Here is a 22,715-nt window from a genome sequence, read left to right on the forward strand (position 1 = left end):
ATCCACTTTGCAGGGTTCACACTTGTCGACCTCCTTCACCAAACAGCAGTTTCTGGACACACTGCTGTTCACACTGTTAATGTGTGATGGTCAGATTTAGTGAAACAACGGCCAGTGGTTGTACCGGCACAAACTATTTGAGTCAAACTAGACGACGACTGCTCATGAAATGTCCTCAATTATCTCTTGAGCTTCCTGAAAAAAACAGAAACTGCCTAAAACCAGATGTGAAAAGCTGACAGAGGGGGGAAGAACAGATTTAACGTAAAGGGCACATATTATGCCCATTTTACCACAGTTGATATGGTTCCTTGGGGTCTTAATGAAATGTCTAACATATTTTGGTCAAAATACCACAAGGATCATTTAAAACAGCACCCTTTTTACCCTGTCTAAAACAGCCCTCCTCTGATTTACCTGTTTTGACCTTGGGCATGAGCTTGTGCACCGTGTGTGCGTGCGAACGTGAATGCGGCTCCAAGGAGGATATCAAAGGACATTTAAGATAGAAACATGGTGTAAATGATGCCATTTCAAGTCTTCTCTACGCCACTTTGAATCGTTTTTATATGTTTGAAGAATCGGTCAGCAGTTACTTCAATTGTATTGGATTTAGCTGAAACACTCTTTACCCCTGAAACTCAAAGTCTTGAGGACTCAAACACTTCACCCACTCCTCCATTGGAGAGTAGATTGATGGATAGAACAGAGTTAATTAAAACGTTTTTGGGTGAACTATCCCTTAAATGTAAATTATATTTACATTAGCTGGAAAGCCTGCCCTTAAAGTTGCAGTGTGTATAATTTTGTGACATCTAGTGGTGAGGTTGCATGTGGCAGCTGAATATCCCTCACCTCATCCTCCCCTTCCAAACATGAAACAGAACCTGTGGTAACCTTCAGTATTCATAAAAACTCAAAGGGTGTTTAGTTTGTCCAGTCGTGGCTGCTACATGGCAAGAAACATGGAGGCCCCCATAGAGAGGACCCCTTGATGCAAATATTAAGTATTTCAATAATAAAGGGCCCATTCTAAGGTAAATAAAACAACAATTTGTATAATTTAGATGAAACACACTGTTGAAAAATCACTTGGATTATTTTAAATATCATTTCTGTCAATAGTTCCCTTTCACCTAAATCTTACACACTGGACCTTTAAGGCGAAACAGGCCAAAAGATTACAGCTTCTACTACTAACCACTTTTATATTTCTTTTCTACAATGCAGGACATGGTTTAAATTGGGACCTCTGAATGGCCCCCTATTAAGAAAAATCCTAGATCCACAACTGCTTTGAGTATATTTAAAAGAAACTTCTTACTTCTACTTCACTACAAAGGTAAATTTAGTGCTTTTACTATTACTTGAAAAGAACACGATATAACATGCAATAATAATAATAACAATACTAATAATAATAATAATAATTCCGCTATCACTTCCTCTTTTACGTGCATTACTGGAATGCTACAAGGTGAATTACAAAGCTTTTAACTTAAGTTGGGTCTGAATATGAGTCGATTGCTTTTCAGATCTCTGAAATAGCTGACATGCAATGTATGGAACAATAAGACTAGTTAAGTCAATTATTCAAACATATATGAGACACACATGGAACAAGAATAACGCAAATTCAGTTTAGTTGGAGGTAAAACATCGATCAAAATAGTATGCAATTTAGTATTACATTTAAAGGTATGCAAGTATAAATATATATATAATTGGATGTGAAATCACAATGAAAGGTATAAGTACACTAACTTGCTAAATTACTTTTTCCTGAGAAATATTTAGAGTCATGACTAAAAGAGTAACTCTAAACAACTGCCCAGTATTTTACTTTTCATTCTGAATGGATTCTGCTGCTGAAAGAGCTACCAATTAATAATACTAATGATTATTTAACAAAGTTATTTCTCAGGACATCTCTGGATACCCAAGGACACATTGCAATATATTCAAACTAAACACTTGCATCATCTAATTAAGGCCAAGCATTGAAATCTGATTAGGACACAAAAACACCCACCAATACAAAATATGTGACAAAAGAATAGGTCAGTGTAAAACCACATCCCCACTTGGTAACAGTAATACTGGATGTCCTGGTATAAAACAACACAATGTATTCCTGGTACAATAAAACATACTGTACAGCTGGTATAATCGAGAGGATACTGTATACTTGGTATATTAAAACATCCTATATACCTGATATAATACAACATACTTTAATCATGTTATAATAGAACATACTGTATACCTGGTGTAATCGAGGATACTGTCTACCTGGTATAATACAGGATGCTGTATACCTAGTATAATATAGAATACTGTTTATACCTGGTACAATAGAACATACTGTATACCTGGTATAATAGAGGGTGCTGTATACCTAGTATAATATAGAATACTGTATATACCTGGTACAATAGAACATACTGTATACCTGGTATAATAGAGGGTGCTGTATACCTAGTATAATATAGAATACTGTATATACCTGTTATAGTAGAACATACTGTATACCTGGTATAGTACAACACACTGTATACCTGGTATAAAACAATACACTGTATACCTGGTGTAATCGACAATACTGTATACCTGTTATAATACAGAATACTGTATACCTGGTATAATACAACATCTGCATACCAGTTATTTTACAGAATACTGTATACCTGGTATGATAAAACACACTGTCAACATGTTATAATGCAGAATACTCTATGTACATGTCCTGCAGCAGTAACCAGTCCTCCACCTGTTGGCCACACGGCTGCGCTCACACACAGCTCGCCCCCGTGGCTCTGCCTGCTGCACTGCGCAGGCGCGGTGCGGTGACGGAGCGGAGACCATTTCCTCCAGCAAGCAGGCCCGAGCTGCAAACACACACACAGTCACACGCTCACACACAGATGCAGACAACCGGACGACCGTCGAAGCGAAGCCACGTCCTGGATTGTGTTATCTCCCCGCTGCCCGAGCTGGATGCGCCCGCAGCGCCCGACTCTCCCTGATGGGCCTTCGCCGCTAGTCTCCAGCCACATCTGCCCCGCTGCTCCCCGCTGCTCTCCGCTGTGTTTCGGGTGAGTTGGCCACAGCGCAGAGCCACTGTTGTGTCTCTGTTGTTTTGCTGCTCTCTGTAGCCCGCGGAGCCGGACGGTGGAGAACCCAGCGGCCGGGTGTCTCTGTTCGTGTGGACACGGTGTTTACATCAGCGCCACTCGCCGCGGGGAACTGGTCTCCGGGTCCTCTGGGGCTTTTCTTCACAGAGATAACGTGAAACCTGTTCGAGAGCGTTAGCCTTAGCTGCTAGGTAACATACAATGCAACTAGATCCATCATCGGAGTGTTTATTCCCAACTCCCTGTAGGCTGTAGCCCGTTTATTCAGGAAACACAAAGTGAACGCGGCTGTAGCTCATCCACCTTTTTCCTGTTCGCTTTCATGTTCTCATATATTCTTGGGAGATTTTTTGCACAAAAGCCCCCATCCGTTCGCCTGGTTCCATAATCGGACACCTCGATGGTGGCTAACGCCTTTTGGTCTTGACCTCCCACTGTGACTCCCCTCTCTATCCACAGTGGGTCTGGGGTTGAAGGGATGTGCAGCCATGGAGCTGGGAGTCAATAGAACAGGAAACCTTGCAGCCTTGTGTCCCAGGCGGATGCACCGTTTCGGGGTCTTAGTAAAAGCTCGCGGAGCTGGCTTTAGAGAGGCGGATAGCATATCATCAAAGTCAGAGCCATGTGCATGGTAGAGTTGTGGCACTGCTTTTGTGTGGCCTTGTTCATGGGTTTGGATTTTTACTGGGAACTGAGGACAGTCCCGTCCGAAAATAAACACCGGGCTGGAGCTGAGGTTCAGCCTTCGCATTGATCTTGGTCGCTGGAGAATGTGTGTCAGTATTTATGAAAGTGCTACACACAAGTTGTAGCTGTTGATGAAAACAGCTGATCATACTGCCATGTTATGTTTTGACTCCAAAGAGAAATAGTTTTTCTCCTACACCGCTCCATGGAGGTCAGGTTAAACTATGGAACACCATCCTGGAGCAGGTAGAGCTCCATAGTCTTGCTTAAGGAGACCTAGGCCGGGTGTATGCCTGCAAACAAAGAGGTATTCAGGTTAAGGGACATGAAAAAATACTACATCTATTTTCAGACATGACCTGAGGCTAAAATTCAGAGAATTGGCCTCGGAGTTGCCTACCACACATGCACAACACAGCGGGAGGGTCACGTTCACAACAGCATCAAATCCTCTGTGTAAAGCCCACTTCGTTACTCTGCGTTGAAGCCACGCTTATACTTGTATCCTACGCAGAGCTACGCCGTACTCTCATGTGCACCTCCCCAACAATGTAACTACCGTCAAGCAGTCCACAAGAGCTGTGATTGGCCCACTTGGTAGCATTCTATTTCCAGCAGACTGTGCGCCACTTTTGAATTTAGTTGAAGGAACGAACATGGATGACGTCTTTCTTTTTTTCAGTGCAGTTCTTTAAGAAAAAGAAATAGCTCTTCAATATCTATAAGGTCCAACTTCATCACGATCCACTTAGTTACACTTGCCATTGTTCCGAAGTAAACAGGGACGTCAGAGAATTTGTAATGAGTGGACCAGAAACTGGGGGAACTCCACACCAACATAGAAACTCTACCGCCACTAGCGTATCAGTGATGTAACTCCCGACAAACTCTCATGGCATCTTCATCGCTGTCTTCTGTGTTTGTGTCGCTGCTTTCTCACTGGGAGAATATCCATTCTGTATATTTTTCAATATACCTTTGGTGAATCCAGTGGGGCATTCCCTGCTGGGTTCACACATCGACTTCTCCTGGATTTCGATTTCGACGGACTGTATACTAGACAAGATACAGACAAACCACGGAGTCCAGTGCTTGTATGAAAGCTAGCGTGTGTTATTATCAAATGTTATTTTTGTCAAATGTTTTTCAGGCCTTGTTTATGTTCTCCGCCAGTGTTTGAAGGTAAATGTCTGAGTGAAATGCTGAAATGTGCATACCTTTACAAGCTGTGGCATGACTTACCAAGCCAAGTGGGGTCTGCAGTGTATGGTTACATAGGGACGCACCTAATCACTTTCAGTCTCACTCCTGGGTTGTTTCAAGGGAGCAAATCTCATCATTTAGTTATTAAACCGTGGCTTTACATGCTGTGTGACATGTTACTGCTCAAAATCTAAAATACCAACACATCAGATCCTGTAGCTATTATATATCTCTGATTACTGCCGTCAGTTTGAGGCTGATAAGCAACTGGATTTTCTTTGCTTGGATGAAGAAACAATTGGAAGGGATGTTATGATAGATAATTGTGATATATTATTTTCTGTCTCACTTGCACAAATTTGTCCTCAGAATTGCATCTAGATTGTATATAATTTTTTTCGGTTGATTAAAAACCCATCCAACAATCAGCTATACAAGTTGTTACTAAATAGATCTTGTATTGCAGCCTATCGGTCTTAAATGCCATGTGGATCCCAGTGAGTGCTGATGAAGCAGCAAGGTGGATTTGGGTTTTCCATCAGAGAAATCTGACTGGGGCAAAGTGGGGTTTGTGAGAGCTTTGCATTCATTATCCCCTAAAGAATATGGGGAACTAGACTGCAACGTGTTAGAGATCCATATGCTGCGTCTGTCGGGTCTAACCTGCTGTCGTCACGCTAGGATGTCCAACATAATGCCTGAAGGGTCTTTTAATGAGATAGGTGGCAATTAAGGCCCTTTGTATGATTAAACGTCTTTTCTATGCAGAAAGAAATAGCTCTAATTGTTTTATTTCAGCACACTGTCCCAGTGTTGTAAACACCATGTGACTCAGCTCTATGTAGTGAGACCATACACCCCTCCATCTGTGAAGTCAGTTCTTTCTCCACCTGTCCCCTGTTTGTCAATAGCTCTCTCCGTTTCACTGACTGACTCGATCGGAGTAGTCTAATCGAGATGAAGCCTGGCGTGGACTAGAAGGGACAGGACAAGTCTGAAGGCCTGGCTTCATGTCCACTCTCTTCCTTTTCAGTGATGAGTTGTGTTGAGGTGGGGGAGAAAAATCAAATCGCTGTCCGGTCGATCCTTTAAGCTGCTACTGTCTCAAGCTAAGCTCTGAGTGTGTCAAATGTACTCAGCTGGGAAGTGCTGGTTCCTCTGTCTGTACACTGACCATCTCATTGCACATTTGAAGCCCGTCCAAGGCCCTGCTGATCTCAACACAATGCCGGCATTTAGTTCATTTTTCCCCTCCAGCCCTTTTTCCTCCAATGCCCACTGTCTCTTTAATCAGCCAGCACAACAACAGTGTGGAGATTTATCATGGTGCCTTTGGTGCAGAGATTAACAGTATATTGACGCTCATGAGCAACAGGACATCACAGATGGTGCGAGACTTATACTCTGCACTGTAGGCAGTGTCCCTCTGCGTAGAGGCATTCAGGTCAGTCACTACATGATCGTCTGCATTTCAGCAGCCTGGGTCACTGTGTTTAATACCTGTAAAAGGTATTATTATTTTATTATTATTAATAATTATTTTGCACTATATCGTATCTGTCACTGTGTATGATAGATATGTGCCCCACTCTGAGCTATGCAAGTTCATTCTAGACATTGCACGATGCAAAGTCGCAAGCACTGCCACGGTCTACTTATTTAGGAAGGGTGATGGAAAGTGGAACTGACAGCAGATCTGCACTGCACCTGCACTGCTTCCTCTTTTTACACCACTGTAGAGACAGAGTAGGTGCATCAGTAGCACCGTACACACTTGTTGTGGACTGTACAACAGTTGCATTGTGTCAGCTGAGTGATGATCAAAGCGGTTTTTGTAATTTGCGTATACCAGACACCACTGTCTCTCTCTTTCCTGTTAGGGAGAAGCCTAATAGGCCTACTCCTAACCAGATTATTGTCAGTAATGCTACTAAATGATTATTAATCTGCTTATTTACTGTCTTTATTAGTCAATGACTTGTTTATAACATGAAACGTCAAAGTAATTACAAATGCCGGCTACACTTTCCCATAATTGATGTGTTTAAATTGCCTGTTTTGCTCACATTCCAGCTCAAAACTCTGCTAAAAACTGTAAATACTCACATGAGAGAAGTTGGAACCAGTAAAATTGAGTGATATAGCTTAAATGAAGTTATTAATTAATCGTTTATTTAAATGAATGGTTGTCTAATCTTCTAACCAACTCATTGTTTCTGTTCGGCCATTTCAACAAAGTTTATGATCTTTAAGTCTCTCACAGTTTGGCTTGAGTTCATTTGGGGCATCACTGAGGTTTCCATTGGAATTATATAATTTGACAAACATATTTAGTGCATGCCTGTTTGACGTTTTGTTTTTGCCCTCTTTTAACTACATTGACCACTTTCTACACTGTAGCAGTAATCCAAGCAAACACTTGTAATAATAGTGGAAAAGTGTACATCAGATCATCAGTGTTCCTCATTTGTTTCTTTCTTAAAGTGTCATTCCAACTTCTTTGTTTCTGTGCGGCGCCCGCTGAGCTGTGATATAGCCCCCCCCCCCCCCTTCACACCCTCCATCCTGGTGATCATGCTTCTCAGTAGAATAGTGGCATTGTAGCTGCCATCTTGCTCGCAAACTCAGTGTGGCCTCTCCATCTGGTCAGCGAGTGGTCAGTTAGGCAGCCCCTTGAAGGCCGGGAGGCGTCTGCCGCCACGCCTGCTGGCTGGCTGCACAATGTAGGCAATGAGCAGAGCTCGAGGCCTGACACATGCCTGGTCTTGCACTACACCCACAGCATCCAAAAGCTTCCTCACTGAGAAGGGCTTCACACAGCGACATTGTTAACTCAAGAATTTGGCAATACGAGAATGTGCCTTTCAGACAAATTCATGTCTTGTTTTTGTTTCCTTTTTTAAACTGTTTGATGCTGGTGAAACTGTGTTGGAGTTTAAACTGTAGGGACTTCATCCCTGCATCAAGGAGAAATGTTCTTGTTTTGAACACTTTGCATAAACTTTTTAAGGATGATGCAACTGTCCACAAAAGTGAATGACTAAAGTCAAAGTAGGTTTTTTTACCCCTTAAAATCCCTTGGTGTGGCAGCGTGCCTGCTGTAATAATAACAACGTCTGATCTGTCAGGCAACAGCCAGACAACCCCCACAAGCTCCTGTAACCAGCTGAAATGGTTTATTATCCACATAACCATGTTCTACCTGAGGTAATAATTTAGAAATGGCATAGTGAAGAATTCCTCAGGCCCATATCATAAATCACCCAAAACTGCCAAGTCACCATGCAGCTTCGTTATAGCTTATTGGTCCCTGCTTGTCCTTCACTAACCAACCCGCCTCTATTCCCAGAGCCCCCCACTGTGCGAACCAGCACCACACAATGGATTCTTATTTGAATGACAGATTAGCAGGATTCTCAGTGTAGTGGGTGCTTAAGAAAAAGCGGGGGAAATTTGTGGCTTTTATTAAAACACCAACATGTGTGGCACAGTAAAGAGAAGAACACAAAAGAACATGTTGGACTTGAATTCCCATTAAACTACATAAACAAAAATTGCCAAAAGAATAAGAAAGAGGTGAGGGTGTGTGTCTCCCAGAGTCTCCACATCTGTCCCACAAGCCCAACATAGTTCAGTTCAATCACAAAAAAACGATACAACAAAAATAACTAAGACAATATTAAATTAAGAATCTGCTCCTGAGTGTTGACAACACGCTTTTGTAAAGGTAAAACTGATGATCCTCTTTGACCTCGCTGCTCAGAATCTACTATAGTCACTTCTGTGTGTTGGTTGAGATTACATGGGGTTGTGATTTGATCGGAGTGTGATTGGACACACACACACACATGCACAACAAGCTGCACCTGCTGGGGCAGTGATTGGGATTGGGCGCCTCTTGCGGTTCTGACTTTGTGTATCGTGAACCAAAACCGTGTACATTTGGATCGTGATTTGGATTTCGGCTTGAGAATCGTTACAGCCCGATGAATTACATCAGTCTGTGTTTTAGCGCTGTGCAAGAGCTGACTGGAAATAACAAGCAGAAGGATACATTTTCAGTTTAGGAAAAGAGCTGGACTACTCTACAACTACCTCCTATATAATTACATGCATATATACACACACTCACACACAGTAAAAGACACATCTGTGCTTCATCCACGACAAAGACCACCTTGTAACATCAGATCATTTTATTGCATTATTTGTGGAGAGTGTGTCACATACACACTGTCAGGTACATACAGTATATGGAGGATCAAGTATTTCTGAATTTTAGACAAATGTTCATTAGCCGAGCAGGAAGTAGAAAGTACCGTAGACCTGTGTCAACATGTCATTTGTATTTGGGACATCCCCTGCTTACCCCCACTGTCTGATCACCTATTCCTAGTTCACTGAAGTGCACAGTGTGATGTTGATGGAATATATCTCCGTTTGTAGAGAAACAAAAGCCTCTTGCCATGATCGTGACGGTCCTAAAAAGAATACAGAAGGAATCACTGATGATGATGTTGGTGACAATGAATTCCGTCTCAGCGGGGGGGGGGGGGGGGGGGGGGGGGGGGGGGGGGGGGGGAATATTTTTGTGCAATTGAGCTGTCAGATCGACTTCAAAGATACGGTGACAGCAAACGTGTCTGCTCTGATGACGTCACAGAGGGTGACCTGAATTAGGTTTACTTTAACACTGGGTTTTCCTTTTTAAAGCACAATTCTGTTTGATCATATCTATGCATAGAACTCCCCTCAGGCTGTCTTTTTCATAAAGGCAACTTTCCCCCCCTGCTGTTTTTCAGATGAGAGATTAAGGCAGAAGATCTACGCAGTGTAGAGATGTTTATTGTTGACTGTGTCCTACATCTGCGCATATTTCTCATACACCAGTTAATGAACCCAGATTTACTGAGAGGTATGTGGCTGGATATGAATGCATAGATAGCTGCAGAATGATTGATTTAGAGGTACACAGATGTGCTCCTCTTTAGGCCATCTAGAATTTTATTGCACACAGAAATCCTATTAGCACCTGAATCTTGTCTGATTATTGTGGCCCAAACCTCTTTACATGGCATGGGAATTTAGAGATATTGTCTATATCTTCTTTTTGCACTTAACACTTTGAGGCAGAGTTGCTGCTAGAATGTCAAGTGTTTTGCTCACACTGAAGAAGCTGTGCATTCTGTGCTAATCAATGAGAATCATTACAGCTGATTGAGGGCAAGTGCTGTTTCCATCGAGTTGCGAGTATTTAAGTAACATGCCATCGATGAACTCGGCAGGACTATTGAGCAACAACCTCCATCTGAACAGCTCCCTGAAACAAACTGTTTACTAGGAACAGGAAATCCATGAAACAACCAGTAAAGACCTTATCCAGAAGAGAGCTCCTTTTGTGAATATTAGTGTGCATGTAAACACTGACTCTCTCTATCCTCTGCTTAGTGTACGCCTTGAACAAATATCATTATCGAATTGCCACCTGATACTGTCTTTACTTTTTATATCAAGGTGGAACTCAATACATCTCATTTCATGATGAATTTAGATGTCAGGTGACCGCCTAAATAACACACATGCTTAATATGTGAGATGTGAGGCTTTGGTTGGCTACCGAAATCCGGTGCCAATCAGGCACTGGTTCCTATACGACTGGTATCTACGGAACCAGATCTCAATGCAGATTTCGGTACCTCATTGTGGTGAGCTCTGTGCTGAAATAGCGTGTGTCTCTGTCCCTCTTCACACACAAAACCGATAACCACATGTATTTGGTTATAAATGAATGAAGTCGGATCATGACATCACCTTAACCCTTAAGTCCTGACTGGTCAGGTCAGCGGGGGAGTGACGAGTACAGAGACTCTGACACCGGACCACCAGGCCTTTTTAATGTATGTCTGTATAATCCTGAAGCAGCTCTGGTTATTAATTCTTCAGTAGGGGGACATCGCTAAAACAATGAACGTAGAGGAAAACATAATTAAATTATGTTCTGTCTGCATCGATGCAGAATCCTCCACGTCCGCAACTTAGAATCGAGGAATGTCTCCTCCTCAGATGCAGAGCACATCATCTGGGAGTAGTGGCATCCATGTGGAAAGACGGTTGATGACAAATTGGGAGCTATTTGCTCTGACACAATTATTTAATATTACATTATTGTAGTTGGGTTAGGTTTAATATATAATATTAGTTTGTTTTGTAAATTTTTGTACTTATTTTTATATTTAAGTTATTTATACTTTTAACAAGTAACAAAAAGTTGTATGTCCTCTTCTTAATTTTTGCAAAATTATCGCTTATTTTCTTTTAAACAAATCTTCAGTGGACCCAAATAAACGAGACTGAACCGAATTTGTATGTGAAAAAACCCAGATACACATCCCCGTTTGAAGCATCTCTCTTTGCCTCTCAGAAACTTCTTAGTTCAGTTCCCAATGAGGAAGTGAAATTATTGCAGTCGAGTGTTTTGTGGTGATTATAGTTGATAGCGCTTTGCTAACCTCCTGACTTTAGCTTGTTTTCTCCCACTCGCTCTACATTCACATCTGACTTTCACACAACATGTCTCATTCAGCTCTCTAACCGCTCTGAGTTATGCACACACATGTCCAGTCACCCACACCCATTCAGATCCATATACTATTACTTGGTCACTCACTCACATACAAACCCACACAGAGATTATCTGCTATTCGTGGCGATGTCCAAGCATCTGAGTAGACCACGACGGGGTCAGTGACGGAGGAAAATACAACCACCCGTCTCAAGTTTCAGCAAAACTCCATCTTGAGTCTCCTGGGAACGTAAGAATGTACCAACCATTTAGGATACGAGGACCCCTCCCTGCATATCCCTCGCCTTGTTTCACTGTTAACCTCATTGTGTCAAGTAATGGGCAGAGATTGTATATAAATTGGGTTTTAGATTATTTTCATGGTTGGTGCCAAATGACCTCCTCCATTCAGCTTGGTTGGGCAACCAGAGGACTGTGTTGATATTGGCAGACGAGCCTCTTAATGTTGTCACTGAGATGTCATTGCAGTAATCGGTAATTAAACACACAAACATTTTTTTATTCTTTCTTCCAATCACTGGAAGTTCATGTTTTTTCTTTAGGCGAATCAGTGCACAGTATTCAGGTCAGGTGATAGACAAACCAAACCTGTCTTGGAGGCCTGCTTTTATTTTTGTATGTCTTTGCTGTGTTAGCCGTACTGATGCTACCACGTGACCCGGCAATGGTCCTTAAATATTACAAAACAGGTGACCATGCAAATTTAGGCAGAGTGAGTAGGGAGAGGTAGCCTGGTGCAATATGATCTCATCTCGATAGAGGTTATATCAAGATTGAGGAAAGGTCTTTGCAGATGTTACGGTCTCCTCCTGTCTTCAGGGTTCTTGGCCAGATGTTGTGTCAAAGGTAAAAGCTTCTTGCAACATCTGTGTTTGTTCTGAGCCCTCAACTGCAGTTGTGGCTCTCACTCATAGACTCTGTATGTTTTGACATGGTTCTTGTGTAGGTCGTAAATGAGATTCATAGTCTGGTGTGGGGACCAGGCTGCAACATTATTTTCAAACCACAGTTTCCTTGTCTGTGTCAAACAAACCACGTTTGTGTTAAGGCACTAACCCCGTCTACCACCTCCTCATTGTGTCTCGACAGTATAGCAGAAGTTATTATCACAGAGTGTGATTTGTTGCACTAGGAAATAAACGATATAGAATAATATGAAACCATGGTTGTTTTTTATTTCTGTGATGGCATGATATAAATCATCGTACTGCTCAGCCCTAGGGAGAGGTTCATTCAGTTAAAGTATGTTTTCTGCAGTATGTCCCATTCTACACTGTTTAGTTCCATAGTTGCCTCTCATGAAGTATGCTATTTTATTATTAACAAATATTGAAAATGAACTGTAATGTGAATTCAAAATCATTCTGCTTAGTTCCATTTGCACAGCACTTTCTTTAAAGCTGCCTTCCCTGGGCTGCGAGAGTGGCCGAGGCTTATCCCTGCACGCACTGTGTGTCTGGTGTGCAAGTTTGCGCGTGTGTGTGTGAGGCTTCTGTGAATTTACTGAAGAAATCCCGAAGCCGTGTTCTCCGCAGGCAAGATTTGCAGGAACTGCCTCTGCAAACACTGCCTCTGCATTCACAGATACTCTCCTCTGTGATGCCTCACGTGTGCCTCAGTGTCCACATGGGGTTTCTCACCCACGCCATTACCATCACCTTATCACCCAACGTCCTCATCCACAGGTGAGCACAGGCTCTGGATTTGCTGTTTTTCAACCTACACTTGAACACAGCAGAATGTTCTTTTGGTTGATGTGCATTTGTACATTGTAGGCAGTGTTTGAATTACACAGTGGATTTCAGGGGAGACCTATTTTCTGGTGAGCATCTGTCGGTCTGTGCGACCTGCATGCAACAAACAAATCCGACCCAACTTGTTGAAAAGAAGTATAAGAGGCAGTGTAATGTGATTGGATGGCCATGCAGGAAAAGGCACAACTTTGTGTTAATTAGTGGAGACATTTGATAAAACACAAGGACAAATCTTTTAGTTTTGGCAAGGACAGTATTCATCTATGTTTGTTTGTTAGCAGGATTATTAAAAAAACTATGAAACCAATTATCATGAAATTTTGTGGAGGAAGTCGTTGGTGCAGATCTGGATGGGGGCGAATTCAGGATGCTTCTTTTTCACTTTTCTTTTATTTCGGCATTTGAAAACATTTTTTAATTTCTCATTGAATAATTCATGGGTCCTGATGAAAAAAGTATTTAGAGGACTTGTATTTTGTGAATGTGAAATTTGGTGCAGATCCAAATAAAAATGTGCATTTACTGAATATAATTGTTGTTTAATAAAGTGACTGGTATGTACTCTGAGTGCCATTCGATTTTGAACCTCACTGTACAGAAAATCTGGGTCTGTAACCTGTAACAAAAATGATGTTTCGGAGTTCCCTCTAAAAAGGTCATGTCCTTTTCAAGGGAGTCAAGATCCTCTTAGCTCACCTGTAACTCAAACCACTATTGTAGGCTGTTGAGGATTAAATATACATGCCTCAGTGTTTTGTCTGCGTATGTTTGACTCTCACATATTAAAAGAATCTTTCAGACATGCTCTGAACGCCACAGATCTTCCATATTTTCTTCGGAGGAGTAGGAGGAGCATGTGTGAACGTAAAAGTGAGAGGCTCCGGATTATTTGCAGACTTCCTCCGCCTGGCCTAGTCGTACAAAGTCTGTAGAAATGCAACAGATGCATAAAAAGGAAAACAAAAATCTCCCGGTGAGAAAGCAGCGTAATTCATTTAGAAAGCGCACAGATGAAGATGTCAAATGTTTGTGTGTTGTCAAGAAAATCATGTCATCTTGGCAGCGGAGTTAACACGTGCTGTACCCGGCTGCTCCACCTCTCAGCTGAATAATGCAGAGGATCTGATGCTGTTGGGAAGGCGTCTGTGCAGAGAACCTCCCTCTGTGTTGTGCATGTGTGAAAAAAAAACTCTGGGTAAATTCCGGACCCAGTTCTCCGGACTTTACCCGTAGGTCATGTCTGAAAATGGCTTTAGACAAAGACACCCGGCCTTCACATTTTCACTTTGACTGATACAGTGTGAAACATGTCAAAGCAGTGTCAGGCAGATCTCCTCTCAGCTAATTAGGCTACAATTCTTCACGTAGCCTATTAAAAGAAACTATTGACCTAGTTAACATTGTCTCAAGGGATTTACTATTGTGGTGGAAATGGTAATGATGATTAACAAATTGTATTGCTACATATTGAGAGGACAGGAGTTAATCACTCTGATCTCATATAAATTTGGGGAAGCAAATACTTTACTACTTGTATTTTATATCACTGTATTTATAATATCTGATACTGTCATTGAACAATTTCAGTTCCCGTCAGTTAGTATTCGTGCAAAGAGGAATCTCCTCGTGTTAAATGGCTTTGTTCATGTTCTGTAGACACACGCATGGTCACTTCCTGTGGGTGAGGATGCACATGTGGATCCCTCTAAGCGGGCGTTCAGCCCACAGTGGAAAGTGCCCCACACCGAGTGCTAATGCAAGTCTGTGGTTGTGAATTAATAATTCAGAGAGCTGGCATAGTTGGGTTGAGCCTCTATTATTCATGCTTGGCATTAGAACTGACAGATGACTGCTGTTAATATTAAGGACCAGCAGATACAGTCTTCAGCCAAAGAACCCAAGAAGTCTTCAACACTTCCATGTCTGTGTCTCCATCCTCCAGCCACTACACCCACCACTCCCCTTCACTCCTCTATAGCATCTCGTTCTCCCTCACTTCGTCTCATCTACATATCTGTCTCTCCATCCCCCTGCATGCCTCTGTCTCACCGTGTCTATCTCGCATCTCCTTTTCATTCCATCTCCCTGTGAAGTCTTGATTGAAATTCAAATGTGCTTCCTTTAGAACAAGAGGTCTCCTACAAGGTTGAACAAAACACCGAAATGATGGGGATAATTTGCAGTTAGAAAATGTTATGTAACAGCAAAGACATTCAGCAGGGGCTGAAATTTAACTCAAAGACGATAATGAATGTGCAATAATGAAAGGTGGAGCGCGTCATTTGTTATAACACCTTTTAATTGAATTTGTAGAAATACTTTTCATATCCCGATAGTCATCAATAAATAGTCATCTGGAGAGAAAAAGAAAGACAGTTTCTGTGGCCATTGCCAAACTGTAATAACCATTACTAGTCAATTCCATTGGACCAAATGAAATGATTGGCTGGTGTACCTGTCAGTGAGCGACCGGCCTGTCCTCGCTCTCACTGCTCATGATTAGAGTCGTGGATAAGTCGTCTTCTAGCAGTTGTCAGTCAGTGCACGTTCATGTTTTTTTGGGGGGGCACAGCTTTGACGAGAGGGCTGAACTGAGGGGCTGGGATGTAACGGTTGCATATTTTCATATATATAGTGAAGCCTGCTCTTGATAGTTTTTCCTGGATTACCAACCCAATATTTAATGGAGTGATCTGCTAAAACTTTGGTCTGGTTGATAAGACCAAACACTGGAATGTCTCGGTTTCCCCCCAAAAAGTGCAGCTCTGTTTCAGTTTTGTCCATGTCTACAACCGCTTAGTCAGCACAGAGGCCATTTATATCTTAGTTTGGGATTACTTACTGCTCAGGTAATCTCTATAATCTCTATTTTGAGCAAAACATATTTTTCAGTGCCATTTGAAATTTAGATTTTGCCTTGAGCCTCTCTTGCTTCTCTTTTTAGTGTGAATGTTCTCCATGGTGTCAGTGCTGCTGCCTCTGCATGCTTCTTTTATTAAAGAGATTTGGAGCACCAGTCACCACTAATGCCGCTGCCATATTGTACCAGCACCCTGCTGTGGCTGCTGCTAATGACATTCTTTGTGTCTCCATCCCAGTTCATTGCCTCCCTGCATCCTCTTCCTCCTCCGGTCTGAAAAGAGGAGTTTTCATGTGTGGCCTTCAAAGGAGGAGGGGGAGGAAGAGGAGGAGAGGCCATGAAAGGGACAGCAGACAGCTTCTCCTTTTCCTCCTCACTCATTCTCGCTTGCCCATGGGATGTTTGAAGCCAGTTCAGTAGTTGTTGGACGGCATACATATCAGGCCACGGTTGAAGAGTGTACATGCATATGTATGAAAGTGACGGTATATACATGAGGGCATGTTGTGTGGGCCTCTGTGGTTCAGGGAGAGTTCAGTGACATTGACAGGATAAGCTGGGGCTGATAGTGTGTTTGTGTGTGCGACTGTGCGCGTGGACATCCAGGCAGATATCCTGTCAGAAGAGCACGGAGCTTCCCAGAATCCCCAACACTCCGGCTCCAAGCCTGCATCCCCTCCTCCCACCGTGTCACCACTTTTTTTTTTTTGAGTGTGTCTGCCTCAACATACCATTTTGTACGTAAACCACAGTCGTCTTCATTTATTCTATCCCTCTGTTTCATTCAGCATTGCAACACACACCCCTGCATACCTATATCAGCAGCCAGACTTCCTCTTCATCTCGCTTGTAATAGCTAAAGGATAAATGGAGCCATGTCTGTGCAGCTACACGCACACCAGCATTTACAGTACATTTGAGAATGAGTCAGTTTCTCTGTTAATTACTTTACCCTCGCCAGTAAACGTTCATCATAAGCTTGTGTGACGAGCTTCATATCCTACTATTCAAGACATGGGTCTAATTTTCTGTTAATCATAAGCTAATGTGCTCGGATAGATTAACCAGCTATTTCTGTATTATAACCCTAGAAGGACACAAACCAGTGCTCTTTTTTTATCTTTTAATCGTCATCAGCACCAGGCAGCAGCCCCATATTGGCCATGTTACACTGCACCGCTAGTTCCATGAGCTGTGTGGAATTAATATAAAAGACCATGTTTTGTAACGGTCAAGTCTGTAGATTTTCAAAGCTTTATTTTCCATGAGGACTTCTGTGGAGTTAGCCACTCAAACAAAACCTAAAGGTCATGGTAGCTTCAGGATTCAGGATTCCATGTCTTTTGAGCTTGACCCCTACGAGGGATTAAAATCCTGTATTTCTCAGTCTCTGCTGCTTTCTTTCTTTGATCTGTCTTGACAAGGCCAAGAACTTGCAAAAATCAATGATATATTGCTTGTGCTCGGATTAACCACTGCCACTCCTAAGCTACTCCTATATTTTTGAGTAGCACTAAGATTACAGAAAAATAAGGGATTTCAACTAGACTTTTTTTAGAAGATTCATTTGTCTTTACTTTATATTAAAAAGCACAGTGTACAGATGTGTAATAGGCACCCATCGTTTTGCAAATATGAATGGTGAAATTGTGTAGGGAAAGTAATGGAAGCAGGAAGATCCCCAGTAAGCAGACTCTTTTATGCAGCGTCTCCATAATATATGCAATGATAAAAACGACTGCAGCCTGCCTCCGCCTGCACGGATATTGAGAGGATATAAATAGCCGGGGCTGGATGAGTGTGCGCTGAAACTGGAACCACAGCACACAGAGCTCAAACAATAAGCTTCACCACAACCCTTCCTCCCCTCTGCTTTCTCCAGTCCAGCAGCCTCCCAGAGCTCAAGAGGGGGGAGCACTTCTCTCTCTCTCTCTCTCTCTCTCTCTCTTCCTTTCTTTTTTTTTCCACTTCCTGCCTCCCTGGTTTTGTAATCTTTCATCAGTGGCGAGCCCAAGTCCGTCACTTGTTACGTCAGAGAAGCAGGAGAGAGGAAGAATGGCTGTCTACCCACCTGTCTGCCTGTCTGCCTGTCTGTCTGACTGCGTGCGAGACGTATATCTGTCACGCAACTCTATTTTTCATTTACTTAGATAAAAATAGGGCACAACTGCTGTAGACATGCACATGACTCCTCTGCTCCACCCCAAAGAAAGGGTGCCATTGTGGGTTTATTCCCCCCTCTTGTGTTCTATTCAGAATTTCAGTGTATCTCATTTGTATTTTTGTTGTCTGGCATCATTTTAAACCTTCAGTGTAGTGCAGACATTTGGCCTGCACGAGGATAATGTTTGCAGCCTTGTGTGTGTTTTTGTTTGTCTGCTTATACAATGTTGCATAAACAGTCTTTTATCCTGTAAACATAGGAATTAACATTTATATTTTATTATTATTAATCATTAGGCCTCTTAGGTGTTTTTTGTTGCAGTTAATTTGTCACTTCCTAGCATTGATGATTCAAAATGTTCCGATACCGTTTCCCGACCCAATACCAATTCTGACAACTACTTTACCTTATTCCTTCAACCTATGCCAGAATGGGATCATCTCTGTGGATAATGATTGATTTATTCAAGCAGATTCTCATACTGTGCAGCCATCATGTCTTATAATCGTTAGAGAGAAAGAGCAGGAAAAATGAATACCTGGTTCCATCTTTAGTCTTAGGATTGTAGAATTATACTTTGAAGGTTATTCGTTAAAACCTCTGATCCACCTGCTTAATCTGTGTAAAGGAAACTCTCACTCCTCTCCTTCCGCAACAATTAACAACATGACACCCTCTAGTGCAGCGGCTGGTGGATGCTAGAACTCTATGGTTGTGCTGGGCAGAGTTTTAGTGTACTAAATGTTTAAATAATTGTTTAAAAGACCGCTGAAAAACCTCAACCCAGGAGACTGCTTCCATCTGTCTCTCTGTTGAAGAGAAAAGCCAAACGGGGAGACGAGTTTCAGTGGGACAGTGAAAGCGGCACCACAGCTTTAAAATAAGGTGCAGCTCAGGAGAAATGTTTCATGTGGCAGATGGCAGAAGCAGAATCACACGGTTGTGCTGCCTTGGTAAGCTTCAGACTCCCTTAACTTCGTTCATGCCATTACCATCTTCTTTATTATTTACCATCCCTTGCAGCTCTCTCCCGTCTCTCTGCTCGAGGTTTCAGTGTCCCCTCCATGCTCCTGTTCGTACCAGGGTACTTAAACAAACTTTAGTTTCCTACTTCAACTTTCCTCTGGTACTATCCTAAAAATATCTTTCAGGTGGAAGAATCAGTCCATACTTAAAGTGTTTTACTTTTTTATTTTTCTTGTAGGTAATGCCATTTGTATTAAGTTGTATCTGATGTCTAAATTACCAGCGCAGCATGTCCACACATTTTTACAGTGGAAAAAAAATACTGCAGCATATTTTTATAATATTGTATAACAGCTGTAATCTATTAAGAAGCAAACAGCACTCTCATACAAACATTAATGGAGTATATATTTAATCCTCTGGAACGTGGTTTAAATTAAACAATAGTGTCTGTAGATATGAACGACCAGGGGGCACGATTTAGTTGTTAAGTATCACTTCACCTCCTACAAATCTCTTTGAAACACTGTATTGTGATCTCTCAGTTTGTTGTGGTGGAGAAAAGGTGTTGTGTGGTCGTTTTTGCTTTATCACGTGATCACTGAAGCATGTGGAGGCTCCAGGAGCGGCTAGCTGCTGTGCAAGGAGACAGCTCATCCACATGAAAAGGACATGAGGACACCGAGGCTTATTAATAATGTCTAGGGAAACTGCCTCCATCTCTGGGCACACTATCCTTCTGCATTTGCATTCAATTGAAGCTTACTTCCTGCTTGGTTCCTTGATGCGGGGTTGGCTTGAGACATGGTGCACGCAAAGGCTGCCATGTCTGCTTGTGGCCTTAGATGTAAACATGTGACTGTTCGGGTCACGCAATCGCATTATAATGTCGTTTGAATGTTAGATTTGCTTTACTATTTGTGTGTAAGAGAAAAGGCCAGTTACAAATGAAACGTATCATTTAAAAACTCTTAAGTGAATTTACAACAATTGCAGTTCCACAGTTGTGCAGTAGTTTGCCTGCTCTACCTATGTGTGTTGTGTGGGATTTGACCAGGTACTCCGGTTTCCTTCCACAGGATATGCAGCGATGGGTTTGGTTAATAGAAGACTCTTTGTTGATCGTAGCAAAATACCAAATGGGTCAATTTTCACCAATCCTTACCCGAAAGGCTCCATACTGGACTTGACCCTTTACCCGCTATAATCTTGTGATCCCAAGTGAAATCTGGAGCTGCACGGACGGTTGTGATGCACCAGCCTCCTTGCTGTTAGTAGTAGTAGTAGTTATTTGAGCACAAATGAAGGTGGTCTCATAGGCTTTCACCATAAAGGAATCTTTGCGGCTGACTACACAAGACTGTTATTTTGTCTGTTGGCATTGTGACAGGCAGGCGACCAGTCCTTCCACTCAGCCAATATCAGCCTCACGCTTCCCTTCTAGGTATAGATAATGAATGGAAACTGGGTAAGCAAAAATAGACCGAACGCCTACAGATGTGGGAGTGGTGAAAAGAGCCAGGGTCACGTGTGGTTCACAGACCCAATGGATACAAATGTACACATACCCCAGTTAAATGGCAGGGGATCGTCTCCGGCAGCTGCAGCTGAGCAGAAACATGATGTTGCCATATGCCGTAGAGATCGGAGAGAAGTTGTATAGAGAAGAGAGAAGCAGGGATTTTGTCAGAATGGGCACAACACTTAGAATTGGCAGAAAGAGGAGAGCTTTTAATTCATTACTTTCACTAAAGGATTAGAGCTCATCATCATCATTGGTCTCTAATAAGAGAAGGAAAAAACAATAGACTATTGTCAGTTGAATCATTGATTTGGCTGATTGTGTTATGTAAAAAAAATTGATACCTCCACTTTTTTGGCTCAATGCAGCTCAGGTTCAGCCTCAGCTGAACGTCTGATATAATTGTGAGACAGTGACGGCTAAAATGCAAATTGTGCAGAATAGCAACACTAATATGTCTTACCTCAGTCTTTAGCACACATCTGTATTTGCATATTTGCCAACAGGGTTTCATTGTGCCATGACGACCACCTGATAAACCGTCATGCTGTATATGGTCATAATAGTCAATATGCTGTTGCAAATTGTGTTTGCGCTCAACTACTTTGCATATGGGAAATTATATGCAGTCCCAAGTCATCTGTTGTTGACAGTTCCATGCTGTCCTCTTTGCACAGCATGCAGGCCTGTGAGCGTTTTTGTGAGCTAATACTGTATATTTGCATACCCAGTAGGTCACATTTCCATATTTCCCTCGTTTCTTTTAACTGCCAGTTCACTCTACAATACAAACTTTGTACTGATGCCTAACTGGGGTTGAATGTGATGACATAAGTCACAAATATCATTCTCAAGGAACCAACACAAAGTTGCTGTGTAAAAAAAACGTAAGCGCAATGTAAAGTGCTCTCTCTGCAGCATACAAAGTACTAATGTGTGGCATTGCTTGACCAACCATCCTTGGAATTTGATGGGAATGTTGTTTACTAGTTAGCGCTGTCCGGTGAAGTGGGATTGCAGCTGTTTTCCAATGCTGGTTCGGTAATTTGAATTTTCTCGAGGGCTGATGATGACATCCTGATGTAAACAGACATATATCTGGGACAAGCCTAGTTGTGAAGTTTTAGAGTTCAGTGTAGACCTTTCACTAGTAGACATTGTGCTAGTGGCATTGTAATTTGTGAATGGCCACCGGGTTTGCCTCAGAGAAGTCTTTTTACATAACTCAAAGCTTTGTCAGTAGTTTTAGAAACTGACAACAACAGTCTCAGTTGAACTCTTTTGAAGCTATTTTGATGCAGGGGAAGCTGACAGAGCAACAAGCAGCTGAACATTCACACGGTAGAAGTCCAGTACTAACAGCACTGTGATTCTTAGATTGACTGTGAGATAATCAAACTTGGATTTGAGTTGAAGCTAAATGTCAAACTGTAATTTAGTACTCGCGCAGAAATATGGAGAGCAGAGGCTTTAATCCATCAAGTCACAAATCTTTGAGTTATTCCCCTATATTATGAATAAAGATGGACGACATGTCTCTTAATTCTTCCCATTGTACGATAATGATTGAACAAGCAATCGCGTGTCAGTCCCAGCTGTCAATCATGATGTTTCACCCTGTTTTCCAACAGTAACCAAATAAAAACTATCTTTGAGAAAAATTTAAGTAACATATAATTTGACATTTAAAGCAATCTTCTGTACTGTCCCTGGTTCAAGTCCATCAGTGCATGGTGTAAAAATAAAATGATTAATGAATGAATAGATATGATGAGTACTGGCATGAATCAGACTCCAGCGTAGCTTTCAAAGGGAACCCAGATGGCTTATAGAAAAGACGCA

The 22,715-nt window shown here is 42.0% G+C and overlaps 1 protein-coding gene across 1 annotated transcript in view; it reads left to right on the forward strand.

Moving 5' to 3' along the window:
- Positions 1-2,862: 2,862 nt before the first annotated feature.
- Positions 2,863-22,715, forward strand: part of LOC128439063 (tyrosine-protein kinase CSK) — a 39,739-nt gene continuing 19,886 nt past the window's right edge. The window contains exon 1 of the mRNA XM_053421890.1: positions 2,863-3,095. The gene's annotated coding sequence lies outside the window, so the exon portion shown is untranslated. The remainder of the gene's footprint in view (positions 3,096-22,715) is intronic.

This window comes from Pleuronectes platessa, chromosome 1, assembly GCF_947347685.1.
Source record: "Pleuronectes platessa chromosome 1, fPlePla1.1, whole genome shotgun sequence".
In the NCBI taxonomy this organism is placed as follows: domain Eukaryota; kingdom Metazoa; phylum Chordata; class Actinopteri; order Pleuronectiformes; family Pleuronectidae; genus Pleuronectes; species Pleuronectes platessa.